Source organism: Curcuma longa, chromosome 6 (genome assembly GCF_044706935.1).
Source record: "Curcuma longa cultivar G26 ecotype Majalengka, Jawa Barat chromosome 6, ITB_CL_G26_1.1, whole genome shotgun sequence".
NCBI lineage: Eukaryota > Viridiplantae > Streptophyta > Magnoliopsida > Zingiberales > Zingiberaceae > Curcuma > Curcuma longa.
Genome location: NC_133866.1, coordinates 9,148,978 through 9,172,077, shown reverse-complemented (window position 1 = coordinate 9,172,077; position 23,100 = coordinate 9,148,978). Strand labels below are relative to the sequence as shown.

General features: G+C 37.3%; 1 long non-coding RNA gene across 1 annotated transcript; it reads left to right on the top strand.

Annotated features, from left to right (window-relative positions):
* The first annotated feature begins 16,057 nt into the window (after nt 1-16,057).
* Nucleotides 16,058-17,795, top strand: LOC141830398 (uncharacterized). Its single transcript, XR_012601980.1, has 2 exons — nt 16,058-17,078; nt 17,169-17,795. It is a non-coding gene; the product is annotated as an uncharacterized LOC141830398 (long non-coding RNA).
* The last annotated feature ends 5,305 nt before the right edge of the window (nt 17,796-23,100 follow it).

The following is a 23,100-nucleotide window of genomic DNA, read 5'->3' as shown; positions in this document are numbered from 1 at the left end:
TCAGATACCCTTAGCTTGGGAGGATCAAGAAAAGGTTAGCTTTATCACCTCGGGAGGAACTTTTTGTTATACAATTACACTTTTGGACTGAAGAATGCAGGGGCCACATATCAGAGGCTCATGGAAAAAGTGTTCAAACATCAGATAGGCCTTAATGTGGAAGTATATGTAGATGATATCTTAATTAAATCAGTCCGAACTGAAACTCTGATCGGAGACATCAATGAAACATGTGGTACTCTCTGAAGGTACAATCTCAAACTAAATCCCAATATGTGTTTGTTTAGTGTTAAAAGTGGCAGGTTCTTGGGATACATAGTAACTGAAAGAGGTATAGAATCTAATCTTGAAAAAGTACAAGCCCCACAAAATATGGCCTCACCTCGAAATATTAGAGAAGTACAAAAGTTGGTGGATCGGATCACGACATTATCACGATTCATATCACAGTCAGCTACCAAAAGTCTGCCTTCTTCAAGATATTGCGCAAAGCAGCTAAATTCTCCTGGGATGAAAAGTGTGAACAAGCCTTCGATGACTTTGCCTTACGACAGGTCAAAATTTCGAGCTCCGCGCTCGATGACTTTGCCTTACGACAGACCAGAACTTCTGAGCTCAGTGCTCGATGAATTTGCCTTACAATAGGCCAGAACTTCGAGCTCCGCGCTCGATGACTTTGCCTTACGACAGACCGAAACTCCAAGCTCAGCGTTTGATGACTTGCCTTACGACAGGCCAGAACTCCGAGCTCAGCGCCCGATGAATTTACCTTACGACAGGCCGAAACTCCGAGCTCCGCGCTCAATGACTTTGCCTTACGATAGACCGGAACTCCGAGCTCCGAGCTCGATGACTTTGTCTTACGACAGACCGGAATTCCAAGCTTCGCGCTCGATGACTTTGCCTAACAACAGGCCGGAACTTCGAGCTCCGTGCTCGATGACTTTACCTTTCGATAGGTTGGAACTCCAAGCTCATGATTAATATATATATATTTTTTAATTTTTATCTGACGATGTAGGTAATTATTTGAATGCTTAAAAGAATGAATTATATATATTGTACTATTAAAAATATCATGATTAATACTAGAAATAGAAATAAAATTTGAATTATTCAACAAAATAGATCTTTTATAATTTATATGACTAAAAAGGATTTTATAATTATTTTTTTAATGAAAAAGTGTCTCTCTTACTACATCTCTTGATATAAGGCATAAACTATTTTACATAATAAATAATTAACCGTTAGAAGTTTTCTCAAAATAATTTTTTTAAACATAAAATGTATTAATATTTTAGTTAACGTATTTGATGGTTCATAATTATCAAAATATTTAGTTTTGAAGGCGAAAGCTAATTTATAAATTTATTCATACTTTAAAAGTTGATTAAAAATTAATGTGAATTGTTTACAAATCAACTTATGATTAAATTATCATCAAATTAATTTCTAAATATTTGGGATGCTGAAAAATAATAGTATAATTTATCGACTCCTCAAAGTAATAGAAATACTGAGATTGTTAGTCCTAGTATGGAAACCTCAAAACATACAGTTGGATCACGATCTATTGTAAAACATGCAATAGACTTGCTAAGTTTACAATAAAATTATATAAAATTTTATAATTATTAATTACTTTATTTTAATTCATAATTTTTTTATATTTGCAGGCAAATACTTTATACAGATCTAACATTTATTCAAAGGTATTTCGTAATACCCAAAAGAAAAAGGATGTCATTTTGTTGATACTTGATCAAAGGTCATTGACCTAAGAATATAAACTTTATTACTATTCACATTTAACAATGACTAATTTTATTAATTTTATAGTAGATAATAATAATATTTTCTTTCATAAGACGATATAAATGATCGAGCTGCACAAGCATTTCAACCTGCTATAGAGGGAGAGGACATGTATACTCTATCTTTTGATGCTATAAATGATATATATTATGATGTTATCGGTGGTGCAAAATAGAACTCCCTCTATGACCTTGGCTTCCAAGCACAGGTAGTATATGATCCTGTGATTGCTCCTAAGACGAAGGGTCGACTTAGTTCTTCGTCTACTCAAGTGCAATTTTTAATATAAGAAAATCAAGAATTGAGGGATCAGATTGTAACATTAGAGCGATCAGAGCAGTCAATGAATGATCGAGTCAAGATGATAGTAGAGCGGCAAATCGAAGAATTCTTTTCTCGCTATTCATTAATGAGTCATTTTTCTTTTCCAATGCTGCATGGTTTCGATTCATAGGAGACCCAAGACTCAAACACTACTAATAAGTAGTTTATCTTAGGTATGTTGACCTTCAACTTAGTTTTTTATTTATCACTTATAAAACATGCAAAATATTTTTGTTTATTTTGATAATATAAGTAGCTTTAATTTTTATTACATTTTTTTAAGAACAATGTAGATAGAACTTCAAACTTGAATACTTGATGATTTGATACTATATTCTATTATTATATGTTTTCTTATAAAGCAACTTACACTTACGTTAATGATTCAATTTGTGCATTCTTCTGATAATTATTTTAGTTTTATGTATATCTATTTTAACTTTAGATTCATATACAAGCGGATTTTTTTTAAAAATACATAATGTAGTGAGGTTTAGATCTTATGCTTGTTTTATTTAATAACTTATCATATTGTTCTTGCTATAGAACTAGCTAATGAAAGTTTTTTTTTAACAAGATAAGATGTGATGGATAAGCATAATATATGTGCTTGTTTGTGCACTGTAAGTTATGATTGTATTGTTTTTGAACTATATATTTATTAACTATGATTTTATTGTTAAACATATGCTTTGTTTTTGAATGTTATTTTGTTGTTGAATGATGAAACTTTGTTATTATCATGGATGAGTTTGTGAATATTGAATGTATCGTTAGTTGTGAATGTTGTATCTATCATGGATATGAGTTGTAATGTATTATGGATATAATTTGGATATAGTTTGTGATTGTATGGATTGTGTTATTATTTTGAATTGTTAATAAAAACATGGTTTAAATTAGGAAACAAGAGGGGCACTGTCAAAATTTTAATTTTTGTATGGAAATTTTTTCTTGTTAAAAAAATTAGCGACGGAAAAAACTTTTGATTGCTAATTTAGTGATAGAATATTTATTTCATAGCTAAATTAGCGATAGAAAAATAAATTCTTTTTGTTGCTAAATTAGCGATAGAATAATAAATTCCATCACTAATATCTGGATGCAAAAAATTTCCATTCAAATATTAGCAATGGAAATATAATTTTCGGATGAAAAAAATTCCATCCAAATATTAACGACAAAAATATATATAATTTTCGTCATTAAATCTAGTGACGGAAAAAATATTTCGTTGCTAATTAGTGATGGAATAATTTCGGTTACTAATTAGTGATAAAAATTATATTTCCGTCGCTAAATTCATTTTTGATGAAATTTTTTATGACCGTTTTATTCTGTCGGTAACCGGTTGCTAAATCAGTTTAGCGACCAATTAACGACGAAAATTTCCATCACTAATATGGGTAATTCTTGTAGTGGCTCTAATTTCTAGGTTTTGATTTCAGATCAGAATTTTGGGTTCTAGTTCTTAATTCAGGTTCTAGTTTCTGATGTTTGGGTTCTAATTTTAGTTCCTATTTCTTAGGGATTTAGGTTCTAGTTTCTATTTCTAGATTCTTTGTATTTTTTTTTTAAATTTTTTTTACATGTTAAGAAGAAAAGGACATATGGTGGAGGGGCTAATTCGAGCCAGGTTGAATCTGTTCAGTTTGATAGATGAATGGCAGGCGAGCATTTGACTCTTTGTTGTTGACGCTTCTTCTTAGTGCGAAAAATTGCGAAGATTAATACTTGGGCATTCTTCTTGGGTCACATAGTAGAGGGTCAATCCAGAAATACTTTGGATCAAGTGCATCATATCCTTTGCTGATATCAATTGAGATGGAACGAGGGTTTCAAGGTTAATGATGACTCTCTTTGTTGGAACATCATTTCTTGCAATTTGAAAGCACATTGGAATTTACCAAATTTATATATTCATAATATTAGGAGAGAAAATCTTAAATGGATTTGTTTATATGAAATAGTATTTTCATTCTTGCTTCTCTATTTGTTTCGTAGAATCTCTTACCCGACACCGACAAGTGGAGAAACTCACCCCCACCTCCCTTTCTCCTCTCTTTTTTCTCCTACTCTAATGCTCTATTTACTTGGAACGGTGGATTGAAAAAATTAAGAAAAATTTTTCACAAAAAAATTTTCCGCTATTTATTTTACGAGGAACAGAGGAAGGATGGATTACTCATCTTTTCCACTATTTACTTATTATCAAATAATAAACAGATAAATTTATAAATCCATTCACTTTTTGGATTTTTTTTTAGTCCACTCAAATTGGACGGAAAACCTTTCTTTTCTTTTTTTTTTTTTTTTTTTTTTTTTTTTTTTTTTGCATCTCCACCTCGATTGTCCCTATGCAGTGGCATGCACAGGCAACAACCTCGCGAGCTTCGACGATCAAGCTGTTGGTGGTAGCAACTTCATTACCCTATGGCCAGAGCTCTTATATCGCCCCTTGCTCCCCTGCTTCGCCTCCCACAGGTACCTCTCCGTCGAGGCCGTTTCTTTGCCTCCGTCGTCTTTACCACCAACCTCTCGACAGGCGATGAACTGTCAGGAACCCTTCCGTCGTCCGATCCAACCACATTTCCATGAGCAGGAACCCTTGATAACTAACAATTTGAAACATTATTTTGATTCATTTCTTGATGTTTTAATTTGCTCGTACAGTTTATTTATATTACTTATGTGTTTATGAGCATTGGATTGTTTAGAGCTTTAATGAAAATATCTTCTAATCGATAGACCTTAATGTTTAATTTGATACATACTCTATTTTGTACAACATTTGATTTTTTTTTTTTTTTTTTGATTTACAAGGGGTATCTGGGTTGTACAACATTTGATGATTTGGTGGTGGTTCATCTAATGAAGTTAGTTCAAGCTTCAATCTAGTTCAATTTGAGCTTGGTTCAACTTAGAGAATATGGTTCATCACTTGAGAAAATCAATTCACTTGAGCCCTCAATTTGGTTCAAATTGGAGATTGGGTCAAGCTTGGATGGGTTAGTTCATCAAAAATTGAAAATCTGGTTCAATTGAGGCAAATCCGGTTCAACGTAGAAGCAAATGAATCTGGTTTAAGAAGGAGAAAAAAATCTGATTCAAGAATGGGAAGAAGGACCCGGTTTACATTCACCTTTCTTGGTTCAACTTGGGTTTGGATTTTTTTCCAACCAAATCAGCCTTAATAGACCCTATTTTAATCTCTCCTCAACCCAAAATCTACATGAAAGAATCCTGATCTGGATTGACACAGTGATAGACTCTTCTTACCCATGACATCTCATCCCCAATTCGGCAACTCATCTTCTACATCGAGGCTCCTTCTTCCTCTTCATCTTCAACTACCAACCTCCACTGCAAGCCATCACCGGGGTAGGTAAAGGGGTTTCCCTTCCAACTTCAAGGATCCTCATCTCACCGACACCATCCTCTTTCTCCACCATTGACCCCGACCATCCAATGAATCAATGGGGGATCTCCCGATAGATCGAAAGCCATCTCCCTTCTCCAATCAACTCCAATCGAGATCTGGATAGAACTGAGCTTGGGGTTTCCCATCTCCGACCATAGATCACAATCTTTACCCTTCCTCCTTCATCTTCGTCATGCATGAAGTCTTCCTCTCCTTCATCCGATTCTATAGCAAGCCGACATTTCCCTTCTCTGGCCACAACAACTCATCTCCATCATCGGGACAACACCTCACTACCTCATCCGTAGCTCATTTGAAGCTCCATCACAGCCCACATCCTGCATTCGATTTGTGAGTTCTTGGGTTTCCCAGTTTCATCTTTGATCTGGATAGCTTCATCGTCTTTTTTTTTATAAAAGTAAATTGTATTAAGAATTTGTCATGATCTTACATGACAAGCATTCAAAAATCTAAAAACATACATTTGAACCTTCATGAACATCCTCTCTATGCTTGGGACCCCTCTCTCATATTGACATCAATTGCGAGTTTGCCAAATCAAGTAGATCATGCATATAATGCCCAAGTGCCGTGCCTTGTTGAGGATGCTTCCACAGAACCACCTTTGAAATAGATCCAAAATATATGTTGTTGTCCGAAATCGATGGTCCATCTGAAGCCATCTCTAAACCTTCACCCATAGAGGGACAATGATTAAGCATGAGAAGAAAAGGTGGTCCGCCGTCTCCTCCTCCCATTGGCATAACGACCATGTCTTGCAATCCACGTACACTAATTTGTCTTTGGTGCACATCTTGCCATTTGCATGCAGCCACATGACAAATTGATGCTTTGCCATGATGCATGACTTCCATATAATCGTTGCCCATGGCTTCTTGTTGCTTCGTGGCTTGAAAAAGTCATATGCGACCGTAGTGTCTCTGCCCACAACCCTGTGCAGTACCTTGTGGTGTCTCGCCGTTGCATTGGGCACCTCTTCTTCACGGACTGCCTCTGCACTGCGCACCAACAAGGCACTGGGTGCCTCCACTCTGCATGCCAATAAGGCACTAGGTGCCTCCGCTCTGCGCACCGCCTCTGCATTGAATGCCTCCACTCTCCACACATGCATGGCACTGGGTGCTTCCGCTCAATGCGCCAATTTAGCAATGGGTGCCTCCTCATTGGATGCCTCCGCAATGCTTGCCACCACCACCACACTAGGTACCTCTGGTCTACACACCATCATGCCTATAGATGACTCCAATCTATGTACCATTATGCTTGTGGGTGCCTCCACTTTGTGCGCTAGGAAGGCATTGGGTGTGTCCGCTTGGTGCACCGCCTCTGCACTGGATCCCTATGTACTGCTCACCGACTCCACACTAGGTTCCTCCGCCACTACACTGGGTGTCTTCACCCTATGCACCAGCATGGTCCTAGGTGTTGGGAACGGCCTGGTGCATTGCGCGTGTTTATGCGTTTCAAAAACGTATACAGCGGAAGAAAAAAAAATAAAATCTAAGTTATTACAACACTAGCAGCATACACATGCAAGATACAATATATATGGTATAGCTGTGAAATTAAAATTTTTAAAATAATAATTTATTCTACGTATACCTGACGTATGATGCTCAGCGAAAATGACATGAACTTAGCAGCTTCATCGAAGTCCGCCTCTATCGATAATCCACGCCAAGTTCTTGTCTAGACAGTTTCTCAAGCCACAAGTCACGTCGCTAGTTGTGGTACTAGTCGTTAAGTAACAACGGTTGATACGAGAGAAAATTCTAATATTGAAAATATACAACAACACATATTGTGTTCGTTTCCGGGGCTTTCTAACGATTGTCGGTAATCTAATTCTGGTAAAGTCACAAAGGCACATGACCGGAACCTTTCCGATGATGATGGAAATATTCGAAGTGTCTAATCTTTCGGCGACATATCCCGACAGCACTCGACATTTCGGTAACGGGTCTAGGCAGCGATCTCCTCATTCCGGTAGCAACTTCGGCGAGAAGAGGATTTCTCCGGCAAAGTGACAATAGCTCCGGCAAGCTTCCTTGGTCGACGGTAGCAACCCACAAGGTTCTAGTAGTTAGTAACGAACCAAAGGAAGGAAGCTCTGGCAGCTCAGTAAAGTCCGACGATCAGGAAAGGGAGGAACAGCGACGATCAGCCCTTCTCCTCGCGCGTTCGATTGGGAAATAGAGGAGCACAGAGGAGCAAGGAGGAGAGCAGAGGTTAGGACTTCACACCATGACAACAAGGCTACCGGCAAGTGATGATAGTGTGTTTGGGATTGTTTTATTTATATAATTTATTCCCTTATTTATTGTCACTCACACCCATCAAAATTAATTATTTATTTATTTACCAAACCCCTAACTATCGCCTAAAGTGGTACAGAGAGGTCCAGGTCGTCTCTCTTGGACTTAATGATGAAAGCTGTCTTAGACATTTGGTGCGGAGTTTTGTTATTGACTTTATTTATTCCCATTTACAATGCTAATTATTCACAATTGAATTCACAATTAATAAAAGAATCCTAATCATACAAGTGTGCATTCCTAATCCTATATTTATTCAACAATGTTTCATGTACAATATACAAATTAAACAACTAACAATGTACATCTAACCAACATATTTACAATATTAAACAATAAGTCAAAACATGATACCCACTACAATCACATTTATATACAATGCTAACACGCTTAGTTCCACTTACAACTACAACATACAACATGACATTATTCCTACAATATGTACAAGCATACAACATATATGTCATACATCATACATCCACACACATACTACATACATTATTTTGAATTAACATACAACAACTATTGCACACAACAATGATCGCAAACAATATATAATACAAAATATATTCACACCATTTATTCAACAATTATTACATGAATCTTGTCTATACAAATTCAACACACAACATGCTTCATTTACATAACATACACTACTCACCCTACATGGACTATACAAACAAGTATCCACCATACAAATTCATACAACAACTAAATCATAAACAATGACAATAGATCAACATACAACATGAATCAACATCATACTAACCTACCACCGATTACAATCTTTACAATTTTTACAATCTTACAACACTACAAGTCATGTATCATATAAAATCCAATACTCTATACAATTACAGTGTTACAATATACAACAACATGATAAATCATATAAAATCCATACTAAATTACAATTGCAAGACAAACAATATACAAACCTTCAACACAACAACATACATCATGCCAAATATAATACAAACTACTTATTCACAACCAAAGATTTTATTCCAATTCACAATCAACAATTCATTCAACTCCTCAATCAATCAATAACTTATTGGGTATTTACAAAATAACATCAAACAAGAGTAGCAACCAATGCAATAAGTAATTCTAGGGTTTAAATCCTGCCTATCCATGATCGAACAGAGATAAACAAAGCAAACCATGGGGGGTTTTTGATCTGTAAGAACAGAACAGAACAGGGATAAATCAAATGAATCTAATTCATGCTAGGGTTAGGGTTTGGATGTGGAATCCCGATTCATAACAGAGATAGCCAACACTCTGAGATGAGTTGCGCCAATGATAATGGACCACACCGGAGCACTGCTAACTAGGAGGTATGCTCGGAGAAGACAAGTGTAGGTTCCAACCTCCGCCACTAGCTCTTGTTGCACTCCGCAAACAAAAGGTCAGCAATCAAAGAAAACCCATACCTTGTTATTTCCTGGTGGAAATGGAGGACGAAGTAGGCCGCTGATCCCTTGTTGTGCTCCATAAACAAGGTCCGGGTAACTCTCTGTTGCACTCCGCAAACAAAGCTCGGAAATCAATCAGCGCTTCTATGGACGCGAAGAGGAAAGCGATCACCGACCACCATAATTGGGCACTCTGCTCACAGACGCGGAGAAACGAAGACAGGGGAAGGATTCACACTGGAGCGTTCCGCTCGCGGTGGGAAGTCAAATGGAGGGATGGCGCTCGTCGATCCACAGGGTTGCCGGCGTCGTTTGTACCAGATCGGGATGTCGGGGAAGAAAGGCGGAGCTCAGAGGCAGAATGGCAAAAAATCGCGCGAGAGAAGACTTCGTGAAACCCTAGCACCCAAGCCCCGCTTCTTCCGATCGAGCCAGCTCCTTTTTATTCCCTCATGAACCGGTTCAGCTCAATGTGATTGAGCTAAACTTGTGTTTTGGTTTTGGTTGAGCCAATTTAAATGGTTGAGCTGAGCCAAGCTTTGGGTTTTGGTTGAGTTGAGCCAATTGAATTGAACTTTGGGTTGTGGTCGAGCTGAGCTTATTGAATTCAGCTGAATTGATCTTTGAACCGCACTTGAGTTGAACCATCAGCTTGAACCAAGTTGATTTTGAATCTAATTGAACCAAATTGAATCAGAATTAACCCGGACTCGAACCAGAATTGCAATTGAGCCCTCCAATTATCATTCCTTTCATTCTAATTCCTGTAAAAATCAGAGATCTCAAAATTAATATCAATAATTATAAAAAATTCATGAAAAAAATAAAATGATGGCATAATTTCATCCAAGATAAGAATCAAGCTCAACAAACCCAATTACAACATAAAATGTGATCGATTTAGTCCAGAATAATCCCTAATTGACCCTGTCAAATAGCAACCTATCAGCAAGCTCCCTTTTAAAGGATCAAACCCAAACCTCGCCAGATTAGCCAGATTTCTTTCCTTTCTCGGACATTGGCAGATCGAAAGAAATCCGATTTCTTCCTTCCAACTTTGCACACGGACGGTCAGAGGAAGATCTCCATCCAATTTCGTGTGAGATTCAGCCGATCGGGATCTCCTTCCCGATTTGGAGGCGGCGACCGGGGTCGTCTACGAGGAGCGCGATCACAGGCTTGAGGAAGACGCCGAACTGAGATGAGTGAACTAGAGAAGCTTGTTTAGGGTTTTTCCTTAAACCGGGTTCAAATATGGTTTGGTTCAATTTGAACTAGGTTTGGTTTGGTTCATCTTGGTTCATAACTAGAATATTTGATTCAGTGATCAAACGATCTCCGATTTGACCCAAATAAATTTTGTTTATTTGGTCTTCTCAAGACAAAGCCTGTCATTGCTTCCATTTTGTCAAAATACCTTCCATCATGAATCAAATAAAGTTGGTTCAATTTTGGTTTAAAACTAAATCATTTGGTTTAATAATCAAACCACTATCGATTTTGTTTATTTCATCTTCATAAGACGAAAACCATCATTTTGTCTTTGTCCGATCTGTCCGGACTTCATTTCTCTCGTTCTGAGACTCTAATTCTCAAACTCGTTTTAAGTCATTCTAAGAAACTTGTAGTGCGTGTGACCCAATAGATTTCTGGTTATGTTAGTCGTCCGTAATTAACCCTTAATTTCGGATCGATCATGAGTGACACCTAGTGGTACATCATGATCTCCAATTGACCAAAAAATCAACAACTGATTCTAAAATAATTTCTAAACCCTTTAGCAACTATAATGAAACGTGCCTCATTCCTTTCACCATCTTATACTCGATTGGTTCAGAACATGGTCTGTGTGTGTTAGTCCCCGCTAGGCTAACTACGTTACACCTAGCCCAAACTTGCTTTCTTGGTTTATAGATTCAGGTTACTCGTACATATCTCCAAGAGTGTCATACTCTTGACATGTGATGCTTTGGCCAAATACTTTCAATAACAATTCAAACAAACGACCGCAGGGTATACGTCTCTTTTACAAAGAGCGGTGAATCCTTTATGGGCTATTCAAACACCTTCGGGTACTTCAACTTATACTCAATCATCTCGGATCCACAGCTCCTCAGAGATGCTTACTTAAGATGTCAAAGTATAAGCTTCTACGACCAAGGTAACTTGAATACTGCAAGTCTAAGGAAACTCACACTTAAGCTACACTGAGATCTTCATTGACATATGTATAGAACCATATAAAGTCTCACGGCAGGTCACTCCAATGAAATAGTTACCTTTAATTAACATCCGCGTTTAACTCTCAACATCCAATATCTCCAGCCAGTGAGAACAGTTGCTTGGTAAATTAAGGAGTTTAAAACATGCTAATCTCAACAGAATTGATGACGTTGATGTTCATCAATTCATTGACTAAGGATAATTTTAATACTTTCATAATTACACATATAGTTCACAAGTTGTGATCTAATCACAAATTCTCTCATGCTATGAATTGTATTATGGACATTCAGTAAATAAGTGTAAGATCCAATCAAACATATAAAATATGCACTTAAATAGTGAATTTTGATTTATTTAAAAAATAGTTCAACCGTAAGACGATTGCTTTAAGACACCTCACAAATATAACACTAGGTGCCTCTGATCTATGTGCTAGCATAACACTGAATGCCTCTGCTTTGCCATGCCACTATGTTGGGGCAAACAATGATTCCAGCAATCCCGTAGCCTGTTGAATAGAATCTTTTTGCACGCTGACCACTTGCCAAATCTTGATGATCTTCTTGATGAGCAGACTGTCGAATGCTTTGGCTTGCCATTCCCACATTATGATTCATTGAAGATATTGATGATGAACCTACCAGACCCATAAAGAGTCCTTCTTGCATTAAATATTTCATAAAAATTTGAAACGTTGTGCCAAATTCTATGTTCATAGTGTTGGGATCATCCTGGTGCAATGAACGTGTTTACACATTTCGCAAACATGCACAACAAAAATAGAATAATAATTAAAAGTAATTATCATAACACATGCATGCAAATACAATAAATAACAGGTACAAGGCATGATTGGAATTTAAAATTTTTGTAGAATAATAAATTATTCTACGCATACTTGATAGATGCTGCTCAACAACATCGGGATTGACATCAATCGAGCGGCCCTTGTTGAAGTTCCATCCCTAATGGTGATCCACGCCAAGCTATCGTCTGGACGACTTCCGAAACCACGAGTCACGTCACCGTCTTCTGTACTAGCTAATGATTGATAACGATCGATTTGAGAGAAAACTTTATTCCATAAAATACGTAACAACGATTGTCACAATCATTTTTTGGGGTTTTCTGACTATCACCACAATCATATTTCCGGTGTAGTTTTTGGTGGTCAACCTTTGACCGTCGATTTAGGGAAAATAGTTGGAACCTTTCTTTCCAACAGTGAGCCTACACCAATACCAGATTTCTTTCAGGATGAACAACTTTTGAAATTGCAAGAGGACTTACCATGGTATGAAGACATCATTAATTATGTGGTTGCATGAGTTATACCTGCAAATTTCTCACAAGCATAGGTTAGTAAGTTGAGATGTGATGCTAAATACTATGTATGGGATGAACCTTTGTCACGTCCCGAGAAGGTCATCCGAAAAATTTCGACAGCATCTCTCCAGTAATTATGACAATTTCCCTAAATACATGCATAGATACACGGCCACATGCGGCCGGAAATAGGACTACACGTCCAATAAACACACATAAGCTACAAACAGATATGAAATAAGGCCTACACGGCCACACAACAACTATCACATGCATACTAACCAACATAATCAAATTTTACGTAACGAAAACATCGTAAATCCAACAACACAAATAACCACAACACAAATCCAACACAACTACAGAAATATGATAAATCCAAACCACAACTATAGTCCAAACCATGAATACATGTCCTCGGAATACAAAACATAACTGAAAACAACTATAAACCATACCAACCACTATCTAAACCTCCTGAAGTGAGATAGAATCAACCGACTGAATCTCCAAGCTTCGAATAACCTATCTGCTACCTAGGGAGGAAATAAAATAACACAGGGTCTGGGTAGTGAGCATTAGATACTCAGTGGATATAGAATAGAAGTGCATGTAAGAGCGCCGCCATAACTGGCCAATTCTAGTGCATGTAAGAGCGCCGCCATAACTTACACCAATATGGACGGAAGAGCGCCGCTATAATTGGCCAATTCCGGTGAGCTCAAATGGAAGAAGAAATAAGCTTCGGTTCTTGCTTAGCTCACCCTTGCTGCGAATCACAAACAAAGAAAACCAAACAAGACCTTACCTCATGTCCTCGATGAAGGAAATGATCGAAGCACAGCTCGGCGTCCTATACCGAGCTTCGGTGGATGCGGATCAATGAGGAACCGACCGGAGTGAATCACCCACGGCTAGAAACCTCACTAAAGGGAATACTACCGGCCACCAATCGCTGGATCGAATCACCGACAACGCTGAAGAATCGGAGGGTTGAAGAGCGCTGCTCACCTGAACGAATCACCCACGGTGGAGTCCCCTGCGCTTGCGTCAGTGCTCGTCGATCTTCGTGGACGCCGGCCGCAGCTCTGTGGCTGATCGGAGAGGACGATGGAGGCGGTGGAGCACGCGATGGGGCTCGAAATCGCGGCGGCGATGAGGAAGATGTACAGTACTCACGATTTTGGGAAGCACTGTAGCTTCCCAAATCTTGAGTGAGCCCCCCCCCTCCCCGTGAATCAACTGATTTTTGCCTTTTAACCGCACGCATGAACCGTGGCTTGAACCGAAACTGATTGAGCCGGCTTGACATGAACTGGGTTATTTGAAATGAACCAACCCCTAATTTGAACAGGCTGACTTCAAATGGGTTGGGCTGAATTTGAGCTTGAATCGCATTCAAGTTGAACCAGCAGTTTAAACCAAGCTGATTTCGAATCTGATTGAGCCAAATTGAATCCGAATTGACCCGGACTCGAACCAGAATTAAGTTTTCTTCAAATTGAATTTCCTACAAAATAAATTACAACTAATTAATATCCATCATAAGATATCAAAAATTTTGCTAGTGAGAGAAGGGAACTCGTCTTGCAAAGACAAAATCAACGAAACCTATTTCGATTAAGTCAGAGAGGTTTGAACCAAATCGAACTAACTTGGGTTGGTTCGTGATGAAAGAGGTTTTGACAAAATAAAAAGGACGAGAAGATTCGTCTTGCAAAGACTAATCAAACAAAATTAGTTTGAGTCAAATCGGAAGTCGTTTGGTTAGTGAACTAAGATTGAATCTGATTTGCTATAGTAATCGGTTCAATCGTTACAGAAAAAACCTAGGTTTTTTTAAAAGCCGGTTTAGCTCAATTTTAATTGCGCTGATTAACCTAATGTTAAGGTGATTCCTTCCCTTAGCGACGCAGCGTTTAAGGTTTCCTCTCCTCCTTCTTCTTCCCTTGCCGCGACCATCCTCTTCTCCGGTCTCCTGCCCTTCTCCATCTGTCCACTTCTATTTTCTCCCTCTTTACTCTGGCGATCTCAATCGCTTGTCAAGGATTAGTCGTTCCCTTTGCAATTCATCCTCTTCGGACTCATCTTCAACTTCGTTCGCCGCCAGTGATTGCAAAAGCTATAATCTCTCGAAGTCCATGAAATTTATCCATTCTCAAATCCTGTTGCAAGATGGCTTCGTCATCGTCTTAGCGACGGTTTAAATTTGATTTGCGGCGGTTTAGTAATTCGCGGCGATTTAAAATTTAATTTATGGCGGTTTAAAATTTAACCGCCACTATATTCTATTTTTTTGATGATTTAAAAATAATTTTTTATTTAATCAAAATAACACTAATTAGCATGGACGTGGATCTCTTAGATACCAAGGAAAGCCCTTAGCCCTTAGATTTCAATCGGACGACCGTCCTTCGCTGACTGCTGCCCTAACTCTCTTTCCTAACCCTAATAAAGCCCCGCCTCCGAAAGAAAAAGCTCCGCCAAGTTGAAGAGACCAATTTGCTGGGAGGCGACGGTGCCAAAGGTACCAGCAGCGGGGGCAAAGAAAAAGGCGAGGCCGTGGCCAGGGAAGATCGAGGGAACAGGGGTGATGGAGAAGAGGAACAAGGACGAGAAGGGTAGGACGGCGGACGAGAAGGGCAGCCGCTACTGTTGCTGGCGAGATCCGATGAGGAAGGTAGGGCTCGAGAGTAGCGTTGCCGTAGAGGGTAAGATCGTCAGACTTTGAGCCATTGAAGAGGAGTTCAATCGCCGCGTCCTCGAAGCCGACCAAATCTCATAGAGGAAAGCAGAAGAAGAAGGTAGGTGCATGATTCCTAGGTTAAAGTTAAGGTCTTGTTGTGTTTATTTGTGCCTTTTTCTGTCCTCGAAGCCGTCCACCTTCTCCTCCATCCCCACCTCCTCCAGTGTCACGACCTCCACAATCTAGGTCGCCGCCCACAGGTACTCCACCACCTAGGAGTTCGCACACATGCCATTCGATGGGGGTGATGCACAGGGATCTCAAGTCGGAGAGCTTCCTCTTGTTGAACAAGGACGAGGATGCACCGCTCAAGGCCACCGACTTCGGCCTCTCTGTCTTCTTCGAGGAAGGTTAGGAATTCATCAACTTCGGCAAGCTATGGAAGTTCTAAGTAAGTGAATTTACCTCCCATGTTTTTGCATGATCAGGTTTAGTCCATTTGATATTCTCTAGCTAGCATATTTTGGTTAACACTCAACATATCATGCTTTGTTTCCTAGGGCATGGACTGTTTATGATAGTACTCTTTTATTCATCTTCAATGCGATCAGTGATATGTTAGGCATTGTAGACGAAAGCAACTATGCATTGCTTCATATTGATTAAGATTGATATGCCAGATTGTTTTTTATTAGTTCATGGAGATTGCTTTAAAACAATTTCAGGTGAACCAGATCCTGAGGTCAAAATCCACTACTAGAAAAGAGCTGCTTAACAGCAGTTATTTAGCAGCGATAAACTGGCCACAATATTGAAATTTTTTATTTTTGGAGTTTTTATAGTGAAGATTTCCATTCAGTTTATATTACTGAATTAAAATGCAACACCAAAATTATCTTTGGCCACAATATCCTATGATGCATTGATCACATATATGATACACACTTTCAAGAGTCAACTTTGCTGATCTGGTCTTCAGGAGTATGCCAACATCTGCTGCCCTTGATGTAGTGTTCAATTTGTGGTGAAGAGAGCTTTGGGACAGGTTTGTTAAATTATTTTATTCCCTCTATGCATTTTGGTTGTAAAATGTAGGCTATCTTTCCATTAATCTTGTAATAAAAACTGCTAGCTAGCTTTCAAACATAACATATTGTTATAATGTATATCATGTTTATTGGGGCAAACTTGGTACATCTTCCTTTGAGTGCCCCTTTCTTTGAGTGGATTTTTATTGAGAAATGTTGGTGGAGCTATAAGGCACTTATGGCACATTTGGTGAACCTTCAAGCATCACTTCCTAATCTTAACAAGTAATTCTACTTGTTATTTTCCCTGCAGCATTCAGATATCATGCTATTCACTATAATTGTTTTCTTGAATGCAAACCTAATGACATTTTATTTTGCCGAGTCTACACTGATGGTTCTGTGGGCGCTACTGTCCGAGTCTACATTGAGTAGTACGAGAATGATTCAACAAAAACATGAAGAGATTCACAGGAAGCACTTGCACCACTTGTGAGTAAATTGCTGCAATTTCTTTTTCCTTTTCCTAATTCATTCGTGGAACTTTTGCAAATAATGAGTTGGACGCTGCTGGTGTTGCAGGTAGAGGTGGCCGTTAAACTCTCAAAGATGGAAGAATTTGTGGAACTTTTTGGTTTATCCTAAAGATTACTTTATTTTTTCCAACAGTTCATATTTGCCAATTTTTCTACTTGGTTTAGTATTTTTTTTGTGGTTCTTATAGTCCCTGCATTCTTATTATTTATTATGCTGCTTTATTTTTTCTAACGGTTCATATTTGCCAATTTTTCTAATTGGTTCAGTATTTTTTTTGTGGTTCTTATAGTCCCTTATACTCTAGTTTAATCATTGCGAGCTAAACCAAGTCTTTGTTACAGTTAAATTGGAATATGTGAAAGTTGTTTGCAATGAACCTGGATGTATGAAGACATTCACAAATGCAGAATACCTTAAAGAACATATCAAAACTTCTCTTCTATACGTTGATTGTGTGATTTGTGGAACAAAACAGCTGAAGAAGAATATTAAACGACATGAACACATGCATGAAGCAAGCGAGGTGACTGAGAGTTGCTTCAAGGTGACTGAGAGGACAAAATGTAACTTTGAAGGTTGCGAACACACCTTTTAAAATGTAACACCTAAATTTTGTGTAATTATCGATTTTCTCTCTCAGGCTGTTAAAGCTTAATTGCTATTTGGAAGCAATCTAGTAGAACATTTTCAATTAAAATGTTGAGTACAATTGTAAAATACTTTTACAGTTTGAATGTTTTATTGGATGTTGTTGTTTATTGTTATTTTTCTTTGACAATCGAAACAAATCAATAAAAATTTTAAACTGTTGTTAACGTAATTTATAACGCTTTTAAATAGTTTTCCGGTGGTTTCAAAGCTGTCGGGAAATCAACCGACGACATATTGAAACTGCCGGGAAACCATTTTGAGGCAGTTTTAGCAAATCGTCGGGAAAACTTTTTGCGGCAGTTTTAGCAAACCGCCGGGAAATCAATTCGAACCGCCGCAAAAAATAAATCGCCGGGAAATCATTTCTAACCGCCGTTAAAAGAACCGCCGGGAAATTATCTCGAACCGCCGCAAAAATAACCGCCGAAAAATTATTTCTAATCGCCACTAAACAAACCGTCGGGAAATATTTTGAACCGCCACAAAAACAACCGCCGAAAAATCTACTTTAGTGGCGGTTATTCCAGGGGTTCTCTAAAACCGCCGCTAAATGGTTTAACGACACCGGTATCAGCGGCGGTTTACCAAACCGCCGGGAAATGATTTTGCGGCGGTTCCAAACCGCCGCTAAACGATTTTAAAACCGCCGAGAAATCCTTTTTTTCTTGTAGTGTGTGTGTGAAATAATGTGGATATATCAACTAATGACTGAAGTAGGGCTCAAAATTTTAATACCAGCAAAACTATGGTGTGATAATCAAGCTGCTATTCACATTGCATCGAATCCCGTGTTCCATGAGCGGACTAAGCACATTGAAATTGATTGTCATTTTGTTCGTGAGAAAATTCAACAAGGCTTGATCACTATAGGATATGTAAAAACTGGAGAACAATTGGGGGACATCTTCACAAAAGCTTTAAATGGGATCCGAGTTGATTATCTTTCTAACAAGTTGGGCATGATTAATATCTATGCTCCAACTTGATTGGGAGTATTGGTTATATTTATTAGAATAAATCTCATAGAATAGGTCCATAAAACTCCTATATAAATAGGGGCTTGTATCTCTTAATGGAATAAGATTTCTGGATTACTTTTGATAACAAAGGTGATTCTCATTTCAATATTATTGCAAAATAGATGTTTATACAAAAGCAAGACTTTATAGTATACATCCCAACACATCAACCTACACATCTTTCCATCATCTAATTCCTCATAAATAATATTTATATCTACAAGTAATTGGGGGTAGTCTAAATTTGTAAATCAATTGAATGTATCTCCGCTTTCTCATTCTGAAATGTATCATAGTTGTGAGTCGTGATGGAGATCGACATTTCTATGTTGACCAAGGCTTCATTCTACAAATTGTTAACCCTTCACTAAATCCTCTTTGGTTCATTGGGTATTTAGCATAGCAAATATTCCCCGCTTGTAATGCAAAAAATAAAAGGTTCAAACTTGTTGAATCTTTTAGTTGCATTAACTCAACTAACTTGTAGTTTGAATGTACTCTCATACTAGTTCTTGGAGTTGAATCATATCATGGACATTTGAATAACACTAACCTCTTTAAAGGTAAAATAGTATATTCTACCTCAATGATTTCGTCAAGCTTGCTATACTAATCAAGTTCAGTAGTGATGTTGCTAGATCCTTTTATACAAACACCTGAATTATTAGTTAGGGGGTCTAAATTACATCGTGTCATTTGAAATTTGAAATCATTGACAAATTAACTAGAGTATACTCTTATGTTATGAAGAGGTCTTGTTGTGAGATCCTTTATCATTTGATCATGTACATTTGACCTTGGCTCCATCTAGAAAATTAGTTATCTTATAAACTAACGACGCTATAATACAAACAATGAAAAATTCGGTCTCAAACCTATGTGGCTTGTAAACCATGATTCAAATTCTATCTCTAACTTTTTGTCCACCTCACTTGTCCATATGGATGGATTTTGTAGTTGATGTTTTTGTTCATATGGGCTACTAAAGAAGTGGATATTGAGAAGTGGTAGTACATCAAATAAAAATAAGAGGATAAATTTTTGAATGTATATAGAATTTAACTCACTTTATAGAAGGTTTCACCTCTTCATAGTTAATAAGTATGTATATCCTTGCTGCATCATATTCTTTTTTATTTAACCATCTACAAGCAAATGCACCAATTGACCTAACAATGAACTTGAAAATTGAAATCATCCATGGGTTTATTGGTTGAATATCATCATAATTCTAAGGACACTTGTGATGATGTTTGATTTTCACACTGTCAATAAAATAATATATGTAGAAAAAAAGATGTTTATTCAACCAAATAAGAATTACATATGGACCCCTCAACCTTTTCTTTATTACGAACATTATTCTTTAGCCTCCTAAAAAATATTCAAATGAGTATATACATCTATATTGCACATGAACCGCTAGTTATACCTTGTAAGCTAAATGAATTGGTAGATTCTCTATTGAATAAAAAAGTTGGGTGAGAATATGCGCTCAAATTTGTAGAGTGTAAGAGGAAAGTATGTCTTTAGAAAAAGCATCTTGTTCGTCATAATAATTCTCGATGTCAAATCCACAAAGAACATGCTCAATTCTGTGAGTGTTTACTAAATATTAATGGGAAGTAGGTCATGGAAGGTTATTGGACTAAGTCTTTGCATGAACACGTAATAATCATAACTCTTTATTCCAAATATTTTTAACTTATTCACACCTACACATCAAGTTATATTTAAGGCATACTCATTAGGGAATTTGATTTCTTTCTTCCAGCTACAGAAGACCTATTTACTTTCTTTGTCTAATGTATAACATATTTTTGAAAATTTATTGGTTGCTTCATTCTGATTCAACTCAAGACTAAAATCAATTATTTCAATTTCTCACGTGACTTTGATGTGATTTTGCTCTTCTAGGAATATTTATCATAGTATTAAAAATATTATCAATTTTTTAAAAATATGCATCACATCCAAATTATGTCGAATGAGTAGACACTATGATGACTCCTAGAATATACTCCATTTCTTCCAATTATATTTGCACATCTCGACAATCTATTTATTTAATTCATCAAAATCACTTTTAGTTATTGGTATAAATTCATAATTATCTATTTTCTCAATGATTTCTTCTCTTGACTTTACTTTTGGTGAAAGTTTTATAACTACTTGATTCTTTATAAAATCTTTCTTATTTTACTTGAAAAGGTGCTAATAAGAAAAAAAAAATTTACAATGACTTTCGAATCAGGATATCTTTCCACTCCTAGATAATATAAATATATTAGATTAATTTATGCAATGTAGACATACTAACTTATGAGTGGTGCTCCATCTTGATAATTAAGTATTATTCACTTTGTACGGATGAAAATATATATATATATATATTAATTTTTCTCTGATGTAGGTAATTATTTGAATGCATAAAACAATGAATTATATATATTTTACTATTAAAAATATCATGATTAATACTAGAAATAGAAATAAAATTTGAATTATTCAACAAAATAGATCTTTTATAATTTATATGTACTAAAAAGGATTTTATAATTATTTTTTTAATGAAAAAGTGTCTCTCTTTACTACATCTCTTGATATAAGGCATAATCTATTATACATAATACATAATTAACCGTTAGAAATTTTTTCAAAATAATTTTTCTAAACATAAAATGTATTAATATTTTAGTTAACGTATTTGATGGGTCATAATTATCAAAATATTTAGGTTTGAAGGCGAAAGCTAATTTATAAATTTATTCATACTTTAAAAGTTGATTAAAAATTAATGTGAATTGTTTACAAATCAACTTATGATTAAATTATCATCAAATTAATTTCTAAATATTTGGGATGCTGAAAAATAGTAGTATAATTTATTGACTCCTCAAAGTAATAGAAATACTGAGATTGTTAGTCCTAGCATGAGAACCTCAAAGCATACAGTTGGATCACGATTTATTGTAAAGCATGATATAGACTTGCTGAGTTTATAATAAAGTTATATAAAATTTTATAATTATTAATTACTTTATTTTAATTCATAATTTTTTTTATATTTGTAGGCAAATACTTTATACAAATTTGACATTTATTCAAAGGTATTTCGTAATACCCAAAAGAAAAAGGTGTAGGATCGATACACGCGCTAGAGGGGGGTGAATAGCGCATGTCGCTTTTTCACTTTCGTTCGTTACTATCAAAACTAAACATCGGATTAGACAATAATAAAGGGACACGCGGATTTTTACTTGGTTCCTAACCCCCCAGGGTTAGTACGTCCAAGGCCTAATCACGGGAGGCGTCCGTCCACTAGTGGTCTCCTTTCCGAACGGTGTTCGGAGGCGGAGGAACTCGTCTTACAGTCCGTAAATAAAATAACAAAAATAAAGACTGAATGAAATACAATAATAAAGAAAATCTAACACTTTTAGCCGATCTGGAAGTCCTGAGCGCCGCGCACTCCTTCTGGATCTTCCCCGGTTGCAAGCGTCTGACCTTTTTTGCGTTTCACAGCACTACAAAATGATTTGGGAGGTTTCTGGCTTGAATGATCTCGTTTCTGGGCGTTCACCTCCTTTTATACTGCTCCTGAGTCGACTCCAGCAAGCCCTGAGTCGACTCCAGCTTATGTGGTGGATAAATCTTCATTCTGGATGTTATCCCTTGCCTGGGTCGACTCAAATGAGCTTCTGGGTCGACTCCAGCCCCTTAGAGTTGACTCCAGCCCGAATCTGGGTTAACTCAAAACACCTTTTTTGTAGATCTCTGAAAGAGCTTTCCAACGCATCCAACCGTGCCTCGTTTCGAGTCCCGAGTCAAAAGTTATGGCCATTTGAAATTGATCCTGCATTATGGTTCCTACAAAACAAGCATTAATACAACCAAGCCAATCTAGTTTTACCTTGTGGGTCTAACTTCGGATTTCTACCGAAATCCTGGGTTAGTCTGACGCCTCCTGTCCCACTCCAAAAATGCGCTCTTACCCACTCCACTCAGGAGAATTTTATGCCAACCAAGTCCTCCAGACTTGTTGGACTTGTGCTCGGCTCTGTCTTTGCCCCCCAAGACTTGGAATGCAACTGATCCTCCTGATCAGTCCATTCTTCTGCTGCAACTTGGTCCTCCTGACCAAGTCCAGCATTCTGCAACTTGGTCCTCCTAACCAAGTCCAGACTTCTGCCTGGTGCATGTTGACTCTGCCAAGACTTCATGCCTGTTCCTCTAAATCAGGACTTCCCTTTGCCTAGCCTACAACTAGGACTTTCCCTTGCCCAGCTTCACTCACCAGGACTTCC